Genomic DNA, 18,674 nt, shown 5'->3' on the forward strand with positions numbered 1-18,674 from the left:
GCCAGGTACCCTACACCATAAGAGGGGGTTTGAAATTTTGACTTGTCTACTTAAAGATCACCAAAATCTGATGACAAGGTCAATTACATCCCTGGGTGGGATTGAACCACCAACCTTTTGGTTAATAGCCCATGTAAGTGCAAGAAATCCTGAAGCACTCACTCATCATGGGAAAGTACCAATGTGTTTCTTACAAAAATTCTCCAGATTATTGACTTTTTAAAGTTTTTCTAGGAAACGTTCTAGATGAATGATTATTAGCCTTTGTCAGTATTGACTTTTGCAAGGTGTCTCTGTGGCGCAATCGGTTAGCATGTTTGGCTATTAACCAAAAGGTTGGTGGTTCAATCCCACCCAGAGATGTAATTGACCTTGTAATCAGATTTTGGTGATCTTTAAGTAGACAAGTCAAAATTTCAAAAACCCCCCTTATGGTGTAGGGTACCTGGCCTTCTCTGATGTAATCAGAGTTAGATTTGATTAAGTGATTTTATAAAAAAACAGCTAGGAAGCACAATTTAGCAGTGGGTTGCAGAGAAAAAAAATATGCTGGCAGAAAAGTCCAATTGAGTGATTAAACAGCTCTTCATTTTCTGATTTTATGTTTATGCTAACAAATTTGCTCTCTGAAAAGTGTCCACAAAGCCAAGTCTCTGATTAACACCTTTGTAGGAATGGTTTTTCACCTATTACTGAAATAAACTTGCTTCATTGGAAAGGCATCAAAGATGCATCCTCATTTCAATGTCTACTGAAATAATACAGGTTGACACCAGGAAACGTCACTGCATCCTTGCTGCTTCCTCATGGGGAAGTCTGTTTAATGTGAAAACAAGGTGATATCTAATCAGCACACAGGTAAGGAATTAAGAAAATCTTTCTTTATGGGTGAAGATGTTTCTCACAAATTGTTGTCCCAATGCATCATTGAAATTCAAGATGGAAGATGATTTTCATATATCACTTGTACATTTTGCATTGCTCTTCTGGTGACAATGTAGTTTGTTTTTGTCAATTACCATTTCAGTAATAGGGTAAAGAAAATTAAGTGGATTTTTTAAAGAAAACAATGCTGTCAATATACTATTAAAACAAATTAAAATGATAAAATACAGGTTGACACCAGGAAACGTCACTGCATCCTTGCTGCTTCCTCATGGGGAAGTCTGTTTAATGTGAAAACAAGGTGATATCTAATCAGCACACAGGTAAGGAATTAAGAAAATCTTTCTTTATGGGTGAAGATGTTTCTCACAAATTGTTGTCCCAATGCATCAATGAAATAATACAGGTTGACACCAGGAAACGTCACTGCATCCTTGCTGCTTCCTCATGGGGAAGTCTGTTTAATGTGAAAACAAGGTGATATCTAATCAGCACACAGGTAAGGAATTAAGAAAATCTTTCTTTATGGGTGAAGATGTTTCTCACAAATTGTTGTCCCAATGCATCATTGAAATTCAAGATGGAAGATGATTTTCATATATCACTTGTACATTTTGCATTGCTCTTCTGGTGACAATGTAGTTTGTTTTTGTCAATTACCATTTCAGTAATAGGGTAAAGAAAATTAAGTGGATTTTTTAAAGAAAACAATGCTGTCAATATACTATTAAAACAAATTAAAATGATAAAAGTTATTGTACTTTAAGTAAAAATAAAAGAGCCAAAATATCAATCCCAGTTTTTGATTACTTTAATTATAAAAAAAAAATGCACATAGCAGAGGATAGTTTCGATCAATCAACCTCTGGGTTATGGGCCCAGCATGCTTCCATTGCACTACTCTGCTGCTCATGGAAGTGTAAGAGATCCTGAAGACTAAATTGATTAAAGGCCTAAAAGTACTGGACTATAAGGAAAGACTTACTAGGCTGAATATTTATACACTAGAAAAGAGGTGCCTAAGAGGAGATATTATTAATATCTTCAAATATGTAAAGATACATAACAAAGAGTTATCAGAGGAATTATTTATTAAAAGAACACGTGGTCACTCGCTGCGACTGGAGGAAAGTTCAGAACGCAATGGAGGAAAGGTTTCTTCACTGTTAGGGCAATCAGGATGTGGAATTCCCTGCCAGGGAAGGTGGTAATGGCGGACTCTGTAATTGGATTTAAAAAAGGAATGGATACATTTCTGAATGAAAAAGCTATCCAAGGTTATAATACTTAAAATATCAACATGGTTAATCCGGGGGTAACATGAGTTATAGTAGCTAACTAGTCATAAAACATTATTCAGCAAGTATGTAGAATCATCACAACTTAAAACAGGTTGAACACGATGGGCAATTTGCCTCTATTCAACCTCAAAAACTATGTTACTATATTACTATGTTATTGTAGTATACAGAACACCACAATGCAATGAGCAGTGATAGTGAGCACTGATGAGGATACTAGAACTGACACTGAGCAGCAAGATGCAGCACTGGACTATTAGTAATGTACTGTAGTATGCTGAGCACCACAATGCAGCACAAGACAATGAGCAGTGATACTGAGCACTGATGAGGATACTACTGAGAACTGACACTGAGCAGGAGAGACACACTACTAGTATTACTGAGCAGCAATAAGTAACCACTGATACTGAGCACTGATATTGAGATTTCCACTGAGAGAACATAGCCACGTCCTCTCCGCTCTCTCTTCAATGCACGAGTAAAAATGGCAGCAAAGCGCAGCTCTTTATATGGAATCCGAATCTCGCGAGAATCCGACAGCGGGATGATGACATTTTCCCTTGTTCAGGTTTTCCGAGTCAGGCGGGAACAACCGAGCCTGCCTCGGACCAGTGTAAACCACGTGGAGTTCGTGGGGAATTCGGTTCTCGGAGAACCGAACCCGCTCCTCTCTACCTTATACCCATCAATTTTTTTATTTTCAATCTAAGCCCCTGCAGTTTTCTGTAAGCATCTGCTTCGCTATGATGATCAACAAGTCACAAGGGCAAACACTCAGGGTTTGAGGCGTAGATCTTAGGACCAGCTGCTACAAGCATGGCAGAGGTGTCACTATCACTGGTGACACCCAGAGAGGTGGCGAGGGAGATTGTAATGCAGTGCGCGCAGATAAGCAGCGCAATGGTAAAAAGGAGGCATGGTTTCATAGGTAGGGGCGTGGCCTGGTGGCCTGAATCTACATTTTGTTGCTCCGGGTGTCCCGGGGGTTGGGGGCTGCACCCGGGGACTAGTGTGTGAGCGGTGCTGGCTCCTGCACAGTGACAGGGCATGGCCACCCAGCATGACGCCTCCCTTCTTGACCATGCTGTAATTGCAGTCGCACTGCAGTTCAGCGTGATCATAAAAAATGGTGTAGGCTCCTGCTGGTGCAGACTGTATGTGCGCGCAGGAAGCCGCCACCATTTTTGTGATCACAGCGGCTGAATGTGATGTCATACAGCCGCTGTGACCACGCCCCCTGTGTCTCCTCCGTTGCAGACCCCATTTTGAAGCCTTGCCCCCGCACCTCTCCATCCCTGACTTGGAAATGGAGTGTTGCTGACCCACCTCTCCCCCCCTTCCCCGCCCCGATTGACAGGCAGAGGCGATCACATTCTCTGCGGGGTGCCGCAGAAAATGCAGGCACATGCGTATGCTCTTAGCAATTTTTGCAGTTGGATCGCTTATTGTGATTGCAATCCAACCTGAATCAGGCCCTATTACCTATCACAATGCGCTGCGGGCAGTACAAAATTGGGTTATTATAGGAGAAAAACCCCCAGACCTGTGCTCCTTAACTGTACCTGGTGGCTAGTGGAGCGGCTGCCCAGTAATCAGTGTCCACCGCAGTGCACACACGGCCCACCCCCTACGGCCTCGCTCCCCTTCATCAGCGGCCTCGTGATCCGGAAGGGTGGTGTGTGTGTGACTGACCTTAGGATGAAACCGGAGCCTCCGCTGCAGTGACCCAGCAACCAGGGCACGGGAGTATACAGCGCCGCTGGGAGTGATGAAGCTGCAGTAAAGATGTCTATTAGACCTAGCCTGCTGCAGCCCTTGTAGATTCTCATAAAACAAGTTCTTCTTTTCTTGTCAAAATTAATAGCTAAGAATAGGCTGCCTGAGGCAGGCCCCTGTTAATTGGCCTGCTACTGAAGGCACCAACTACAAACTGAGCTCCCTGTTCATGGAAGCGGGGTTATAGAGGAGAATGCACTGAGCTTCTTGGGAACAGTCAAAAGCTTTGAGCCGGTTGGTGCCTCAGATCAAGATCCTACTCTACACCCCAATGTGAATCCTTGTGGAGTCCAGTGTACCCCACAGAAGAAATGAATGTGTCACACCCATTGGCAGCAACCTTAGAATAGCTGCTGACGGGCACAATTGAGAAAGGAAGGGGGGGGGGCATTTGAATCCAGCACATAGATGCAATTCAAATATGTAATTTGTACCTTCCTATTTTAAAATATAATGGATGAACCTCACCCTGTGAGAACAATCTTCATGATCAAGAGATCTAATATGTAAAATAAGTATGAGTTGGGATAGGGCTGGGGAGGGTGGCAGCTCGGGCAGCCCCTCCCCCGTCAAGTTAAGGAGATTCAACTGAGGAAGCACAAGGGAACTCTCGTCTGGGGACAACAACTGTAGGGAGACCACATCTTTTCAGATGAACATGGGAGGGCGGAAGGCTGCCTAATACTGAAGCACCATCAAATATCAAACCATATCCAACAACTAGTACAAGCATTCCTGGGGGAAGGTCTGCAGCAGACGGATTTGCATACGGTGATGTCATCCAAGCAGTGGGCCAAAGTTGGCTGGAACCCTCATCTGCATATAAAAAGAGAAAAGGGGCATGCAGGGCATGGCGGCCTTTTGCAGTGCTTGGATGACCCCTAGTTCGCATTAAACACCCCCACCCTCCTTTGGTGTGGGGCTCATGTTGGCCATGCCCCATCCCCTGAAGCATTCATGCTGATTTCTTGCAGCAGCTGGGCACTGTAACAGCTCCAGAGCTGCTCTGTAAGGCAAGTAAAAGGGTGTGGGCCCTGCAGCACCACCTGTAGTTCGCATTGTGCGTTGGAAGGCACAAAGTAAGCAGACGGGAGGAGAAGTCAGGATAGTACACAAGGGCATCCTTTTCTCTTAGTCCGTAGAGGATGCTGGGGTCACATTAAGAACCATGGGGTATAGACGGGATCCGCAAGAGACATGGGCACTTTAAGACTTTCAAAGGGTGTGAACTGGCTCCTCCCTCTATGCCCCTCCTCCAGACTCCAGTTATAGGAACTGTGCCCAGGGAGACGGACATTTCGAGGAAAGGATTTATTGTTAAACTAAGGTGAGCATCTTACCAGCTCACACCTTAAGCATGCCGCAGAACGTGGCATTCAACAGAACACAAGCCAACGGCATGAACAATTGCAGCAAAAAGCTGACCAGAACCGTAACACAACATGTGTATAACCACAAGTAATAACTGCAGACACAGTATGGACTGGGACGGGTACCCAGCATCCTCAACGTACTAAGAGAAAAGGATTTACCGGTAGGTATTAAAATCCTATTTTCTCATACGACCTAGAGGATGCTGGGGTCACATTAAGAACCATGGGGTTATACCAAAGCTCTTGAACGGGTGGGAGAGTGCGTACGACTCTGCAGCACCGAATGACCCAACTTGAGGTTATCATCAGCCAAGGTATCAAACTTGTAAAACTTAGCAAAAGTGTTTACTAAATAGCTGCTCGGCAAAGTTGCAATGCCGAGACTCCCCGACCAGCTGCCCAGGATGAACCCACCTTTCTAGTAGAATGGGTCTTCACCTAATTCAGTAACGGCAATCCTGCCGTGGAATGAGCATGCTGAATCTTACCACAGATCCAGCGCATAATGGTCTGCATGGAAGCAGGACACCCAATCATGTTGGGAGCATACAGGACAAACAGAGCCTCTGTTTTCCTAATCTGAACCGTTCTGGTGACATAAATTTTCAAAGTTCTGACCACAGCCAGAGACTTTGACTCAACGAAGGTGTCAGTGGCCAAAGGCACCATGTGGAAAGATGAACCACCTTCGGCAGAAATTGTTGACGTGTCCTCAATTCTGCTCTATCTTCATGAAAGATCAAATAAAGGCTCTTGTGATACTGCATGGTTTGTACTGTTTTCCATGTGCTCCCAGATCTTTCAAGCAAGTAGCATGGTCAAGAAAGTTCTGTTTGAAAAGAAACAAACATTTACTGTCATTGTTATGCAAATAAACTTACATTAAAGCTAACAAGAAAGCACACTCGTTCTGTCTTTAAACTGATAAAAGAAACCCCAATAATATGGGGCATGCAAAAATTGAGATAAAACTCAGTTTTGCTCCTCTCCACGGAAATCTTTAATAAAAGGCGAAATATTTGTTAGTTCTGAAGAGAAACCAGAGCATGCCAGCAGTTCTCATTCAGCTCAAAGTGAGCACCCAATTTGAATGAAAGAAAGCAGATTTCTCACCAGGCTTCCCCTTGCTATAAACATGGTTTGTACTCTTTTCCATGTGCTCTCAGATCTTTCAAGCAATTAGTATAGTCAAGAAAGTTCTGTTTGAAAAGAAACAAACATTTACTGTCATTTCTACGCAAATGAGCTTACATTAAAGCACACTCGTTCTATCTTTAAACTGATAAAAGAAACCCCAATAAGACGGGGCATGCAAAAATTGAGATAAAACTCAGTTTTGCTCCTCTCCACGGAAATCTTTAGTAAAAGGCAAAAGATTTGTTCGTTCTGAAGAGAAACCAGAGCATGACCAAGATTCCACCTGTCGCCTGAGTGCCATGCCAGCAGTCCTCATTCAGCTCAAAGTGAGCACCCAATTTGAAAGAAAGAAAGCAGATTTCTCACCAGGCTTCCCCTTGCTATAAGCATGGTTTGTACTCTTTTCCATGTGCTCCCAGATCTTTCAAGCAATTAGTATGGTCAAGAAAGTTCTGCTTGAAAAGAAACAGACATTTATTGTCATTGTTATGCAAATAAACTTACATTAAAGCTAACAAGAAAGCACACTCGTTCTGTCTTTAATCCGATAAAAGAAACCCCAATAATATGGGGCATGCAAAAATTGAGATAAAACTCAGTTTTGCTCCTCTCCACGGAAATCTTTAGTAAAAGGCGAAAGATTTGTTCGTTCTGAAGAGAAACCAGAGCATGACCAAGATTCCACCTGTCGCCTGAGTGCCGTGCCAGCAGTCCTCATTCAGATCAAAGTGAGCGCCTAATTTGAAAGAAAGCAGATTTCTCACCTGTCTTCTCCTTGCTATAAGCATGGTTTGTACTGTATTCCATGTGCTCCCAGATCTTTCAAGCAAGTAGCATGGTCAAGAAAGTTCTGTTTGAAAAGAAACAAACATTTACTGTCATTTCTATGCAAATGAGCTTACATTAAAGCACACTCATTCTATCTTTAAACCGATAAAAGAAACCCCAAAAAGATGGGGCATGCAAAAATTGAGATAAAACTCGGTTTTGCTCCTCTCCACGGAAATCTTTAGTAAAAGGCGAAAGATTTGTTCGTTCTGAAGAGAAACCAGAGCATGACCAAGATTTTTATCTGAAAATATGTGTTCTCCCTGCAGTTGTTGTCCCCAGATGAGAGTTCCCTTGTGCTGCCTCAGTTGAATATCCTTTACTTGACAGGGGGATGCTCGAGCAGCGACCCTCCCCAGCTCTAGCCCAACTCCTACTTACCTGCCAGGTGAGATACTATGATCATGAAGGTGCTTCTCCCAGGGCAAGGCTCACCCATTGCACTCTGGGTGTGCTGCTTCTGCGATTTCCCCAAATGTGGGAAACTTGACTGCATAATTTGTGTTTCCCCTGGTCGGCTCTCGTATAATTCAGATCTCTTTGTCTCAGGTCTCTCTCCAGCCTAGTTCATATGCAGACGAGGGTTGAAGCCAACTTTGACCCACTGCTTGGATGGCATCACCATATGCAAATCCATCTGCTGCAGGCCTTCCCCCAGGAATGCTTGCACTAGTTGTTGCATTTGGTTTGTTGTTTGGGGGTGCTTCAGTATTAGGCAGCCTTCTGCCCTCCCATGTTCATCTGAAAATATGTGTTCTCCCTGCAGTTGTTGTCCCCAGATGAGAGTTCCCTTGTGCTGCCTCAGTTGAATCTCCTTTACTTGACAGAGATGTGCCTGAGCAGCGGCCCTCCCCAGCCCTATCCCAAATCATACTTATTTTGCATAGGAGAGACCATGGTCTTGAAGATTGTTCTCCCAGGGTGAGGTTCATTCATTGCATTCTGGGTATGCTGACCCCTGTGATTTCCCCAAATGTGGGAAACTCAACTGCATTATTTGTGGTAGTGGGGGACTGTGTTTGTGCTTTCCTCTGGTCAGCTCTGGTAAAAGTCAGATTTCTTTGTTTCAGTTCTTCCTCTAGCCTTGTTCTTCTTTCGAGAGTTCCCTTGTGCTGCCTCAGTTGGATCTCCTTCACTTGACAGGGGGGTGCCCGAGCAGCGACCCTCCCCAGCTCTAGCCCAACTTCTACTTACCTGCCAGGTGAGATACTATAATCATGAAGGTGCTTCTCCCAGGGCAAGGCTCACCCATTGCACTCTGGATGTGCTGCCCCTGCGATTTCCCCAAATGTGGGAAACTTGACTGCATAATTTGTGTTTCCCCTGGTCGGCTCTCGTATAATTCAGATCTCTTTGTCTCAGGTCTCTCTCCAGCCTAGTTTGCTGTCTGTTTCCACTTCTCTTTTCTTAAGCCGCTCCATTCTATGGCCTTGCGCACTATCCTTACTTCTCCCGTCTGCTTACTTTGTGCCTTCCAATGCACAATGCAAACTACAGGTAGTGCTGCAGGGCCCACACCCTTTTACTTGCCGTACAGAGCAGCTCTGGAGCTGTTACAGTGCCCAGCTACTGCAAGAAATCAGCTTGAATGCTTCAGGGGCTGGGGCATAGCCAACATGAGCCCCACACCAAAGGAGGGTGGAGGTGTTTAATGCGAACTAGGGGTCATCCAAGCGCCGCAAAAGGCCGCCATGCCCTGCACGCCCCTTTTCTCTTTTCATATGCAGACGAGGGTTGAAGCCAACTTTGACCCACTGCTTGGATGACATCACCATATGCAAATCCATCTGCTGCAGGCCTTCCCCCAGGAATGCTTGCACTAGTTGTTGCATTTGGTTTGTTGTTTGGGGGTGCTTCAGTATTAGGCAGCCTTCTGCCCTCCCATGTTCATCTGAAAATATGTGTTCTCCCTGCAGTTGTTGTCCCCAGATGAGAGTTCCCTTATGCTGCCTCAGTTGAATCTCCTTTACTTGACAGAGATGTGCCTGAGCAGCGGCCCTCCCCAGCCCTATCCCAAATCATACTTATTTTGCATAGGAGATACCATGGTCATGAAGATTATTCTCCCAGTGTGAGGTTCATTCATTGCATTCTGGGTATGCTGACCCCTGTGATTTCCCCAAATGTGTGAAACTCGACAGCATTATTTGTGGTAGTGGGGGACTGTGTTTGTGCTTTCCTCTGGTCAGCTCAGGTAAAAGTCAGATTTCTTTGTCTCAGATCTTCCTCTAGCCTTGTTCTTCTTTCGAGAATTCCCTTGTGCTGCCTCAGTTGGATCTCCTTCACTTGACAGGGGGGTACCCGAGCAGCGACCCTCCCCAGCTCTAGCCCAACTCCTACTTACCTGCCAGGTGAGATACTATGATCATGAAGGTGCTTCTCCCAGGGCAAGGCTCACCCATTGCACTCTGGGTGTGCTGCTCCTGCGATTTCCCCAAATGTGGGACACTTGACTGCATAATTTGTGTTTCCCCTGGTCGGCTCTCGTATAATTTAGATCTCTTTGTCTCAGGTCTCTCTCCAGCCTAGTTTGCTGCCTGTTTCCACTTCTCTTTTCTTGAGCCGCTCCCTTCTATGCCCTTGCGCACTATCCTGACTTCTCCCGTCTGCTTACTTTGTGCCTTCCAACGCACAATGCGAACTACAGGTAGTGCTGCAGGGCCCACACCCTTTTACTTGCCTTACAGAGCAGCTCTGGAGCTGTTACAGTGCCCAGCTGCTGCAAGAAATCAGCTTGAATACTTCAGGGGCTGGGGCATAGCCAACATGAGCCCCACACCGAAGGAGAATGGAGGTGTTTAATGCGAACTAGGGGTCATCCAAGCGCCGCAAAAGGCCGCCATTCCCTGCATAACCCTTATTCTCTTTTCATATGCAGATGAGGGTTCCAGCCAACTTTGGCCCACTGCTTGGATGACATCACCGTATGCAAATCCGTCTTCTGCAGACCTTCTCCCAGGAATGCTTTTACTAGTTGTTGCATTTGGTTTGTTGTTTGGGGGTGCTTCAGTATTAGGCAGCCTTCTGCCCTCCCATGTTCATCTGAAAATATGTGTTCTCCCTGCAGTTGTTGTCCCCAGATGAGAGTTCCCTTGTGCTGCCTCAGTTGAATCTCCTTTACTTGACAAAGATGTGCCTGAGCAGCGGCCCTCCCCAGCCCTATCCCAAATCATACTTATTTTGCATAGGAGATACCATGGTCATGAAGATTGTTCTCCCAGGGTTAGGTTCATTCATTGCATTCTGGGTATGCTGACCCCTGTGATTTCCCCAAATGTGGGAAACTCAACTGCATTATTTGTGGTAGTGGGGGACTGTGTTTGTGCTTTCCTCTGGTCAGCTCTGGTAAAAGTCAGATTTCTTTGTCTCAGATCTTCCTCTAGCCTTGTTCTTCTTTCGAGAGTTCCCTTGTGCTGCCTCAGTTGGATCTCCTTCACTTGACAGGGGGGTGCCCGAGCAGCGACCCTCCCCAGCTCTAGCCCAACTCCTACTTACCTGCCAGGTGAGATACTATGATCATGTAGGTGCTTCTCCCAGGGCAAGGCTCACCCAATGCACTCTGGGTGTGCTGCCCCTGCGATTTCCCCAAATGTGGGAAACTTGACTGCATAATTTGTGTTTCCCCTGGTCGGCTCTCGTATAATTCAGATCTCTTTGTCTCAGGTCTCTCTCCAGCCTAGTTTGCTGTCTGTTTCCACTTCTCTTTTCTTAAGCCGCTCCATTCTATGGCCTTGCGCACTATCCTTACTTCTCCCGTCTGCTTACTTTGTGCCTTCCAATGCACAATGCAAACTACAGGTAGTGCTGCAGGGCCCACACCCTTTTACTTGCCGTACAGAGCAGCTCTGGAGCTGTTACAGTGCCCAGCTACTGCAAGAAATCAGCTTGAATGCTTCAGGGGCTGGGGCATAGCCAACATGAGCCCCACACCAAAGGAGGGTGGAGGTGTTTAATGCGAACTAGGGGTCATCCAAGCGCCGCAAAAGGCCGCCATGCCCTGCACGCCCCTTTTCTCTTTTCATATGCAGACGAGGGTTGAAGCCAACTTTGACCCACTGCTTGGATGACATCACCATATGCAAATCCATCTGCTGCAGGCCTTCCCCCAGGAATGCTTGCACTAGTTGTTGCATTTGGTTTGTTGTTTGGGGGTGCTTCAGTATTAGGCAGCCTTCTGCCCTCCCATGTTCATCTGAAAATATGTGTTCTCCCTGCAGTTGTTGTCCCCAGATGAGAGTTCCCTTATGCTGCCTCAGTTGAATCTCCTTTACTTGACAGAGATGTGCCTGAGCAGCGGCCCTCCCCAGCCCTATCCCAAATCATACTTATTTTGCATAGGAGATACCATGGTCATGAAGATTATTCTCCCAGTGTGAGGTTCATTCATTGCATTCTGGGTATGCTGACCCCTGTGATTTCCCCAAATGTGTGAAACTCGACAGCATTATTTGTGGTAGTGGGGGACTGTGTTTGTGCTTTCCTCTGGTCAGCTCAGGTAAAAGTCAGATTTCTTTGTCTCAGATCTTCCTCTAGCCTTGTTCTTCTTTCGAGAATTCCCTTGTGCTGCCTCAGTTGGATCTCCTTCACTTGACAGGGGGGTACCCGAGCAGCGACCCTCCCCAGCTCTAGCCCAACTCCTACTTACCTGCCAGGTGAGATACTATGATCATGAAGGTGCTTCTCCCAGGGCAAGGCTCACCCATTGCACTCTGGGTGTGCTGCTCCTGCGATTTCCCCAAATGTGGGACACTTGACTGCATAATTTGTGTTTCCCCTGGTCGGCTCTCGTATAATTTAGATCTCTTTGTCTCAGGTCTCTCTCCAGCCTAGTTTGCTGCCTGTTTCCACTTCTCTTTTCTTGAGCCGCTCCCTTCTATGCCCTTGCGCACTATCCTGACTTCTCCCGTCTGCTTACTTTGTGCCTTCCAACGCACAATGCGAACTACAGGTAGTGCTGCAGGGCCCACACCCTTTTACTTGCCTTACAGAGCAGCTCTGGAGCTGTTACAGTGCCCAGCTGCTGCAAGAAATCAGCTTGAATACTTCAGGGGCTGGGGCATAGCCAACATGAGCCCCACACCGAAGGAGAATGGAGGTGTTTAATGCGAACTAGGGGTCATCCAAGCGCCGCAAAAGGCCGCCATTCCCTGCATAACCCTTATTCTCTTTTCATATGCAGATGAGGGTTCCAGCCAACTTTGGCCCACTGCTTGGATGACATCACCGTATGCAAATCCGTCTTCTGCAGACCTTCTCCCAGGAATGCTTTTACTAGTTGTTGCATTTGGTTTGTTGTTTGGGGGTGCTTCAGTATTAGGCAGCCTTCTGCCCTCCCATGTTCATCTGAAAATATGTGTTCTCCCTGCAGTTGTTGTCCCCAGATGAGAGTTCCCTTGTGCTGCCTCAGTTGAATCTCCTTTACTTGACAAAGATGTGCCTGAGCAGCGGCCCTCCCCAGCCCTATCCCAAATCATACTTATTTTGCATAGGAGATACCATGGTCATGAAGATTGTTCTCCCAGGGTTAGGTTCATTCATTGCATTCTGGGTATGCTGACCCCTGTGATTTCCCCAAATGTGGGAAACTCAACTGCATTATTTGTGGTAGTGGGGGACTGTGTTTGTGCTTTCCTCTGGTCAGCTCTGGTAAAAGTCAGATTTCTTTGTCTCAGATCTTCCTCTAGCCTTGTTCTTCTTTCGAGAGTTCCCTTGTGCTGCCTCAGTTGGATCTCCTTCACTTGACAGGGGGGTGCCCGAGCAGCGACCCTCCCCAGCTCTAGCCCAACTCCTACTTACCTGCCAGGTGAGATACTATGATCATGTAGGTGCTTCTCCCAGGGCAAGGCTCACCCAATGCACTCTGGGTGTGCTGCCCCTGCGATTTCCCCAAATGTGGGAAACTTGACTGCATAATTTGTGTTTCCCCTGGTCGGCTCTCATATAATTCAGATCTCTTTGTCTCAGGTCTCTCTCCAGCCTAGTTTGCTGTCTGTTTCCACTTCTTTTTTCTTAAGCCCCTCCCTTCTATACCCTTGTGGACTATCCTGACATCTCCTCCTGTCTGCTTACTTTGTGCCTTCCAATGCACAATGCAAACTACAGGTAGTGCTGCAGGGCCCACACCCTTTTACTTGCCTTACAGAGCAGCACTGGAGCTGTTACAGTGCCCAGCTGCTGCAAGAAATCAGCTTGAATGCTTCAGGGGCTGGGGCGTAGCCAACATGAGCCCCACACCGACGGAGGGTGGAGGTGTTTAATGCAAACTAAGGGTCATCCAAGCACCGCAAAAGGCCGCCATGCCCTGCATACCCCTTTTCTCTTTTCATATGCAGATGAGGGTTCCAGCCAACTTTGGCCCACTGCTTGGATGACATCACCGTATGCAAATCCGTCTTCTGCAGACCTTTTCCCAGGAATGCTTGTACTAGTTGTTGCATTTGGTTTGTTGTTTGGGGGTGCTTCAGTATTAGGCAGCCTTCTGCTCTCCCATTTTCATCTGAAAATATGTGTTCTCCCTGCAGTTGTTGTCCCCAGATGAGAGTTCCCTTGTGCTGCCTCAGTTGAATTTCCTTTACTTGACAGAGATGTGCCTGAGCAGCGGCCCTCCCCAGCCCTATCCCAAATCATACTTATTTTGCATAGGAGATACCATTATCATGAAGATTGTTCTCCCAGGGTGAGGTTCATTCATTGCATTCTGGGTATGCTGACCCCTGTGATTTCCCCAAATGTGGGAAACTCGACTACATAATTTGTTGTAGTGGGGGACTGTGTTTGTGCTTTCCTCTGGTCAGCTCTGGTAAAAGTCAGATTTCTATGTCTCAGATCTTCATCTAGCCTTGTTCTTTTTTCGAGAGTTTCCTTGTGCTGCCTCAGTTGGATCTCCTTCACTTGACAGGGGGGTGCCCGTACAGCGACCCTCCCCAGCTCTAGCCCAACTCCTACTTACCTGCCAGGTGAGATACTATGATCAGGAAGGTGCTTCTCCCAGGGCAAGGCTCACCCAATGCACTCTGGGTGTGCTGCTCCTACGATTTCCCCAAATGTGGGACACTTGATTACATAATTTGTGTTTTCTCTGGTCGGCTCTCGTATAATTCAGATCTCTTTGTCTCAGGTCTCTCTCCAGCCTAGTTTGCTGTCTGTTTCCACTTCTCTTTTCTTGAGCCGCTCCCTTCTATGCCCTTGTGCACTATCCTGACTTCCCCATCTGCTTACTTTGTGCCTTCCAACGCACAATGCAAACTACAGGTAGTGCTGCAGGGCCCACACCCTTTTACTTGCTTTACAGAGCAGCTCTGGAGCTGTTACAGTGCCCAGCTGCTGCAAGAAATCAGCTTGAATGCTTCAGGGGCTGGGGCATAGCCAACATGAGCCCCACACCGAAGGAGGGTGGAGGTGTTTAATGCGAACTAGGGGTCATCCAAGCGCCGCAAAAGGCCGCCATGCCATGCACACCCCTTTTTTATTTTCATATGCAGACGAGGGTTGAAGCCAACTTTGACCCACTGCTTGGATGACATCACCATATGCAAATCCGTCTGCTGCAGGCCTTCCCCCAGGAATGCTTGCACTAGTAGTTGCATTTGGTTTGTTGTTTGGGGGTGCTTCAGTATTAGGCAGCCTTCTGCCCTCCCATGTTCATCTGAAAATATGTGTTCTCCCTGCAGTTGTTGTCCCCAGATGAGAGTTCCCTTGTGCTGCCTCAGTTGAATCTCCTTTACTTGACAGAGATGTGCCTGAGCAGCGGCCCTCCCCAGCCCTATCCCAAATCATACTTATTTTGCATAGGAGATACCATGGTCATGAAGATTGTTCTCCCAGGGTGAGGTTCATTCATTGCACTCTGGGTATGCTGACCCCTGTGATTTCCCCAAATGTGGGAAACTCGACTGCATTATTTGTGGTAGTGGGGGACTGTGTTTGTGCTTTCCTCTGGTCAGCTCTGGTAAAAGTCAGATTTCTTTGTCTCAGATCTTCCTCTAGCCTTGTTCTTCTTTCGAGAGTTCCCTTGTGCTGCCTCAGTTGGATCTCCTTCACTTGACAGGGGGTGCCCGAGCAGCAATCCTCCCCAGCTCTAGCCCAACTCCTACTTACCTGCCAGGTGAGATACTATGATCTTCACTGTTAGGGCAATCAGGATGTGGAATTCCCTGCCAGGGAAGGTAGTAATGGCGGACTCTGTAATTGGATTTAAAAAAGGAATGGATACATTTCTGAATGAAAAAGCTATCCAAGGTTATAATACTTAAAATATCAACATGGTTAATCCGGGGGTAACATGAGTTATAGTAGCTAACTAGTCATAAAACATTATTCAGCAAGTATGTAGAATCATCACAACTTAAAACAGGTTGAACACGATGGGCAATTTGCCTCTATTCAACCTCAAAAACTATGTTACCATATGTTACTATATTACTATGTTACTGTAGTATACAGAACACCACAATGTAATGAGCAGTGATAGTGAGCACTGATGAGGATACTAGAACTGACACTGAGCAGCAAGATGCAGCACTGGACTATTAGTAATGTACTGTAGTATGCTGAGCACCACAATGCAGCACAAGACAATGAGCAGTGATACTGAGCACTGATGAGGATACTACTGAGAACTGACACTGAGCAGGAGAGACACACTACTAGTATTACTGAGCAGCAATAAGTAACCACTGATACTGAGCACTGATATTGAGATTTCCACTGAGAGAACATAGCCACGTCCTCTCCGCTCTCTCTTCAATGCACGAGTAAAAATGGCGGCAACGCGCAGCTCTTTATATGGAATCCGAATCTCGCGAGAATCCGACAGCGGGATGATGACATTTTCCCTTGTTCAGGTTTTCCGAGTCAGGCGGGAACAACCGAGCCTGCCTCGGACCAGTGTAAACCACGTGGAGTTCGTCGGGAATTCGGTTCTCGGAGAACCGAACCCGCTCCTCTATATATACTATATTACTATGTTACTGTAGTATACAGAACACCACAATGCAATGAGCAGTGATAGTGAGCACTGATGAGGATACTAGAACTGACACTGAGCAGCAAGATGCAGCACTGGACTATTAGTAATGTACTGTAGTATGCTGAGCACCACAATGCAACACAAGACAATGAGCAGTGATACTGAGCACTGATGAGGATACTACTGAGAACTGACACTGAGCAGGAGAGACACACTACTAGTATTACTGAGCAGCAATAAGTAACCACTGATACTGAGCACTGATATTGAGATTTCCACTGAGAGAACATAGCCACGTCCTCTCCACTCTCTCTTCAATGCACGAGTAAAAATGGCAGCAACGCGCAGCTCTTTATATGGAATCCGAATCTCACGAGAATCTGACAGCGGGATGATGACATTTTCCCTTGTTCAGGTTTTCCGAGTCAGGCGGGAACAACCGAGCCTGCCTCGGACCAGTGTAAACCACGTGGAGTTCGTGGGGAATTCGGTTCTCGGAGAACCGAACCCGCTCCTCTCTACCTTATACCCATCAATTTTTTTTATTTTCAATCTAAGCCCCTGCAGTTTTCTGTAAGCATCTGCTTCGCTATGATGATCAACAAGTCACAAGGGCAAACACTCAGGGCTTGAGGCGTAGATCTTAGGACCAGCTGCTACAAGCATGGCAGAGGTGTCACTATCACTGGTGACACCCAGAGAGGTGGCGAGGGAGATTGTAATGCAGTGCGCGCAGATAAACAGCGCAATGGTAAAAAGGAGGCATGGTTTCATAGGTAGGGGCGTGGCCTGGTGGCCTGAATCTACATTTTGTTGCTCCGGGTGTCCCGGGGGTTGGGGGCTGCACCCGGGGACTAGTGTGTGAGCGGTGCTGGCTCCTGCACAGTGACAGGGCATGGCCACCCAGCATGACGCCTCCCTTCTTGACCATGCTGTAATTGCAGTCGCACTGCAGTTCAGCGTGATCATAAAAAATGGTGTAGGCTCCTGCTGGTGCAGACTGTAGAGAAAAGCTGCTGTGACCACGCCCCCTGTGTCTCCTCCGTTGCAGACCCCATTTTGAAGCCTTGCCCCCGGACTAAGAGAAAAGAATGCCCTTGCGCACTATCCTGACTTCTCCTCCCGTCTGCTTAATTTGTGCCTTCCAGCGCACAATGCGAACAACAGGTGGTGCTGCAGGGCCCACACCCTTTTACTTGCCTTACAGAACAGCTCTGGAGCTGTTACAGTGCCCAGCTGCTGCAAGAAATCAGCTTGAATGCATCAGGGGATGGGGCATGGCCAACATGAGCCCCACACCAAAGGAGGGTGGGGGTGTTTAATGCGAACTAGGGGTCATCCAAGCACTGTAAAAGGCCGCCATGCCCTGCATGCCCCTTTTCTATTTTCATATGCAGATGAGGGTTCCAGTCAACTTTGGCCCACTGCTTGGATAACATCACCGTATGCAAATCCGTCTGCTGCAGACCTTCCCCCAGGAGTGCTTGTACTAGTTGTTGCATATGGGCCCTCATTCCGAGTCGTTCGCTCTGTAAATTTCATTGCATCGCAGTGAAATTCTGCTTAGTACGCATGCGCAATATTCGCACTGCGACTGCGCCAAGTAATTTTACAATGAAGAAAGTATTTTTACTCACGGCTTTTTCTTCGCTCCGGCGATCGTAATGTGATTGACAGGAAATGGGTGTTACTGGGCAGAAACAGGCCGTTTTATGGGCGTGTGGGAAAAAACGCTACAGTTTCCGGAAAAAACGCAGGAGTGGCCGGAGAAACGGGGGAGTGTCTGGGCGAACTCTGGGAGTGTTTGTGACGTCAAACCAGGAACGACAAGCACTGAACTGATCGCAGATGCCGAGTAAGTCTGAAGCTACTCTGAAACTGCTAAGTAGTTTGTAATCGCAATATTGCGAATACATCGGTCGCAATTTTAAGAAGCTAAGATTCACTCCCAGTAGGCGGCGGCTTAGCGTGTGTAACTCTGCTAAAATCGCCTTGCGAGCGATCAACTCGGAATGAGGGCCATGGTTTGATATTTGATGGTGCTTCAGTATTAGGCAGCCTTCCGCCCTCCCATGTTCATCTGAAAAGATGTGGTCTCCCTGCAGTTGTTGTCCCCAGATGAGAGTTCCCTTGTGCTGCCTCAGTTGAATCTCCTTTACTTGACAGAGATGTGCCTGAGCAGCGGCCCTCACCAGCCCTATCCCAAATCATACTTATTTTGCATAGGAGATACCATGGTCATGAAGATTGTTCTCCCAGGGTGAGGTTCATTCATTGCATTCTGGGTATGCTGACCCCTGTGATTTTCCCAAATGTGGGAAACTCGACTGCATTATTTGTGGTAGTGGGGGACTGTGTTTGTGCTTTCCTCTGGTCAGCTCTGGTAAAAGTCAGATTTCTTTG

General features: G+C 46.9%; 17 non-coding genes and 3 pseudogenes across 17 annotated transcripts; 16 read left to right on the top strand and 4 right to left on the bottom strand.

The window, feature by feature from the left end:
• Positions 1-289: 289 nt before the first annotated feature.
• On the top strand, positions 290-363 carry TRNAN-AUU (transfer RNA asparagine (anticodon AUU)). The gene has a single exon. It is a non-coding gene; the product is annotated as a tRNA-Asn (tRNA).
• A 5,907-nt stretch (positions 364-6,270) lies between these two features.
• LOC135037891 (U5 spliceosomal RNA) lies at positions 6,271-6,386 on the bottom strand. The gene has a single exon (XR_010232354.1). It is a non-coding gene; the product is annotated as a U5 spliceosomal RNA (small nuclear RNA).
• A 242-nt stretch (positions 6,387-6,628) lies between these two features.
• Positions 6,629-6,744, bottom strand: LOC135037879 (U5 spliceosomal RNA). The gene has a single exon (XR_010232342.1). It is a non-coding gene; the product is annotated as a U5 spliceosomal RNA (small nuclear RNA).
• A 286-nt stretch (positions 6,745-7,030) lies between these two features.
• Positions 7,031-7,146, bottom strand: LOC135037874 (U5 spliceosomal RNA). The gene has a single exon (XR_010232337.1). It is a non-coding gene; the product is annotated as a U5 spliceosomal RNA (small nuclear RNA).
• A 270-nt stretch (positions 7,147-7,416) lies between these two features.
• Positions 7,417-7,532, bottom strand: LOC135037875 (U5 spliceosomal RNA). Its single transcript, XR_010232338.1, has one exon. It is a non-coding gene; the product is annotated as a U5 spliceosomal RNA (small nuclear RNA).
• Positions 7,533-7,676: 144 nt separating this feature from the next.
• LOC135037811 (U1 spliceosomal RNA) lies at positions 7,677-7,839 on the top strand. The gene has a single exon (XR_010232290.1). It is a non-coding gene; the product is annotated as a U1 spliceosomal RNA (small nuclear RNA).
• Positions 7,840-8,173: 334 nt separating this feature from the next.
• Positions 8,174-8,337, top strand: LOC135037906 (U1 spliceosomal RNA). Its single transcript, XR_010232368.1, has one exon. It is a non-coding gene; the product is annotated as a U1 spliceosomal RNA (small nuclear RNA).
• Positions 8,338-8,489: 152 nt separating this feature from the next.
• LOC135037840 (U1 spliceosomal RNA) lies at positions 8,490-8,652 on the top strand. Its single transcript, XR_010232308.1, has one exon. It is a non-coding gene; the product is annotated as a U1 spliceosomal RNA (small nuclear RNA).
• A 671-nt stretch (positions 8,653-9,323) lies between these two features.
• LOC135037753 (U1 spliceosomal RNA) lies at positions 9,324-9,487 on the top strand. The gene has a single exon (XR_010232241.1). It is a non-coding gene; the product is annotated as a U1 spliceosomal RNA (small nuclear RNA).
• A 152-nt stretch (positions 9,488-9,639) lies between these two features.
• On the top strand, positions 9,640-9,781 carry LOC135037826 (U1 spliceosomal RNA; annotated as a pseudogene).
• A 693-nt stretch (positions 9,782-10,474) lies between these two features.
• LOC135037897 (U1 spliceosomal RNA) lies at positions 10,475-10,638 on the top strand. The gene has a single exon (XR_010232360.1). It is a non-coding gene; the product is annotated as a U1 spliceosomal RNA (small nuclear RNA).
• A 152-nt stretch (positions 10,639-10,790) lies between these two features.
• Positions 10,791-10,953, top strand: LOC135037844 (U1 spliceosomal RNA). Its single transcript, XR_010232311.1, has one exon. It is a non-coding gene; the product is annotated as a U1 spliceosomal RNA (small nuclear RNA).
• Positions 10,954-11,624: 671 nt separating this feature from the next.
• Positions 11,625-11,788, top strand: LOC135037754 (U1 spliceosomal RNA). The gene has a single exon (XR_010232242.1). It is a non-coding gene; the product is annotated as a U1 spliceosomal RNA (small nuclear RNA).
• A 152-nt stretch (positions 11,789-11,940) lies between these two features.
• LOC135037827 (U1 spliceosomal RNA) lies at positions 11,941-12,082 on the top strand (annotated as a pseudogene).
• A 693-nt stretch (positions 12,083-12,775) lies between these two features.
• Positions 12,776-12,939, top strand: LOC135037898 (U1 spliceosomal RNA). Its single transcript, XR_010232361.1, has one exon. It is a non-coding gene; the product is annotated as a U1 spliceosomal RNA (small nuclear RNA).
• Positions 12,940-13,091: 152 nt separating this feature from the next.
• Positions 13,092-13,233, top strand: LOC135037850 (U1 spliceosomal RNA; annotated as a pseudogene).
• Positions 13,234-13,928: 695 nt separating this feature from the next.
• On the top strand, positions 13,929-14,092 carry LOC135037726 (U1 spliceosomal RNA). Its single transcript, XR_010232215.1, has one exon. It is a non-coding gene; the product is annotated as a U1 spliceosomal RNA (small nuclear RNA).
• Positions 14,093-14,244: 152 nt separating this feature from the next.
• LOC135037861 (U1 spliceosomal RNA) lies at positions 14,245-14,407 on the top strand. The gene has a single exon (XR_010232325.1). It is a non-coding gene; the product is annotated as a U1 spliceosomal RNA (small nuclear RNA).
• Positions 14,408-15,077: 670 nt separating this feature from the next.
• Positions 15,078-15,241, top strand: LOC135037710 (U1 spliceosomal RNA). The gene has a single exon (XR_010232199.1). It is a non-coding gene; the product is annotated as a U1 spliceosomal RNA (small nuclear RNA).
• A 3,239-nt stretch (positions 15,242-18,480) lies between these two features.
• On the top strand, positions 18,481-18,644 carry LOC135037794 (U1 spliceosomal RNA). Its single transcript, XR_010232278.1, has one exon. It is a non-coding gene; the product is annotated as a U1 spliceosomal RNA (small nuclear RNA).
• The last annotated feature ends 30 nt before the right edge of the window (positions 18,645-18,674 follow it).

The sequence above is a fragment of the Pseudophryne corroboree genome, unplaced genomic scaffold (genome assembly GCF_028390025.1).
Source record: "Pseudophryne corroboree isolate aPseCor3 unplaced genomic scaffold, aPseCor3.hap2 scaffold_685, whole genome shotgun sequence".
Classification (NCBI taxonomy): Eukaryota; Metazoa; Chordata; class Amphibia; order Anura; family Myobatrachidae; genus Pseudophryne; species Pseudophryne corroboree.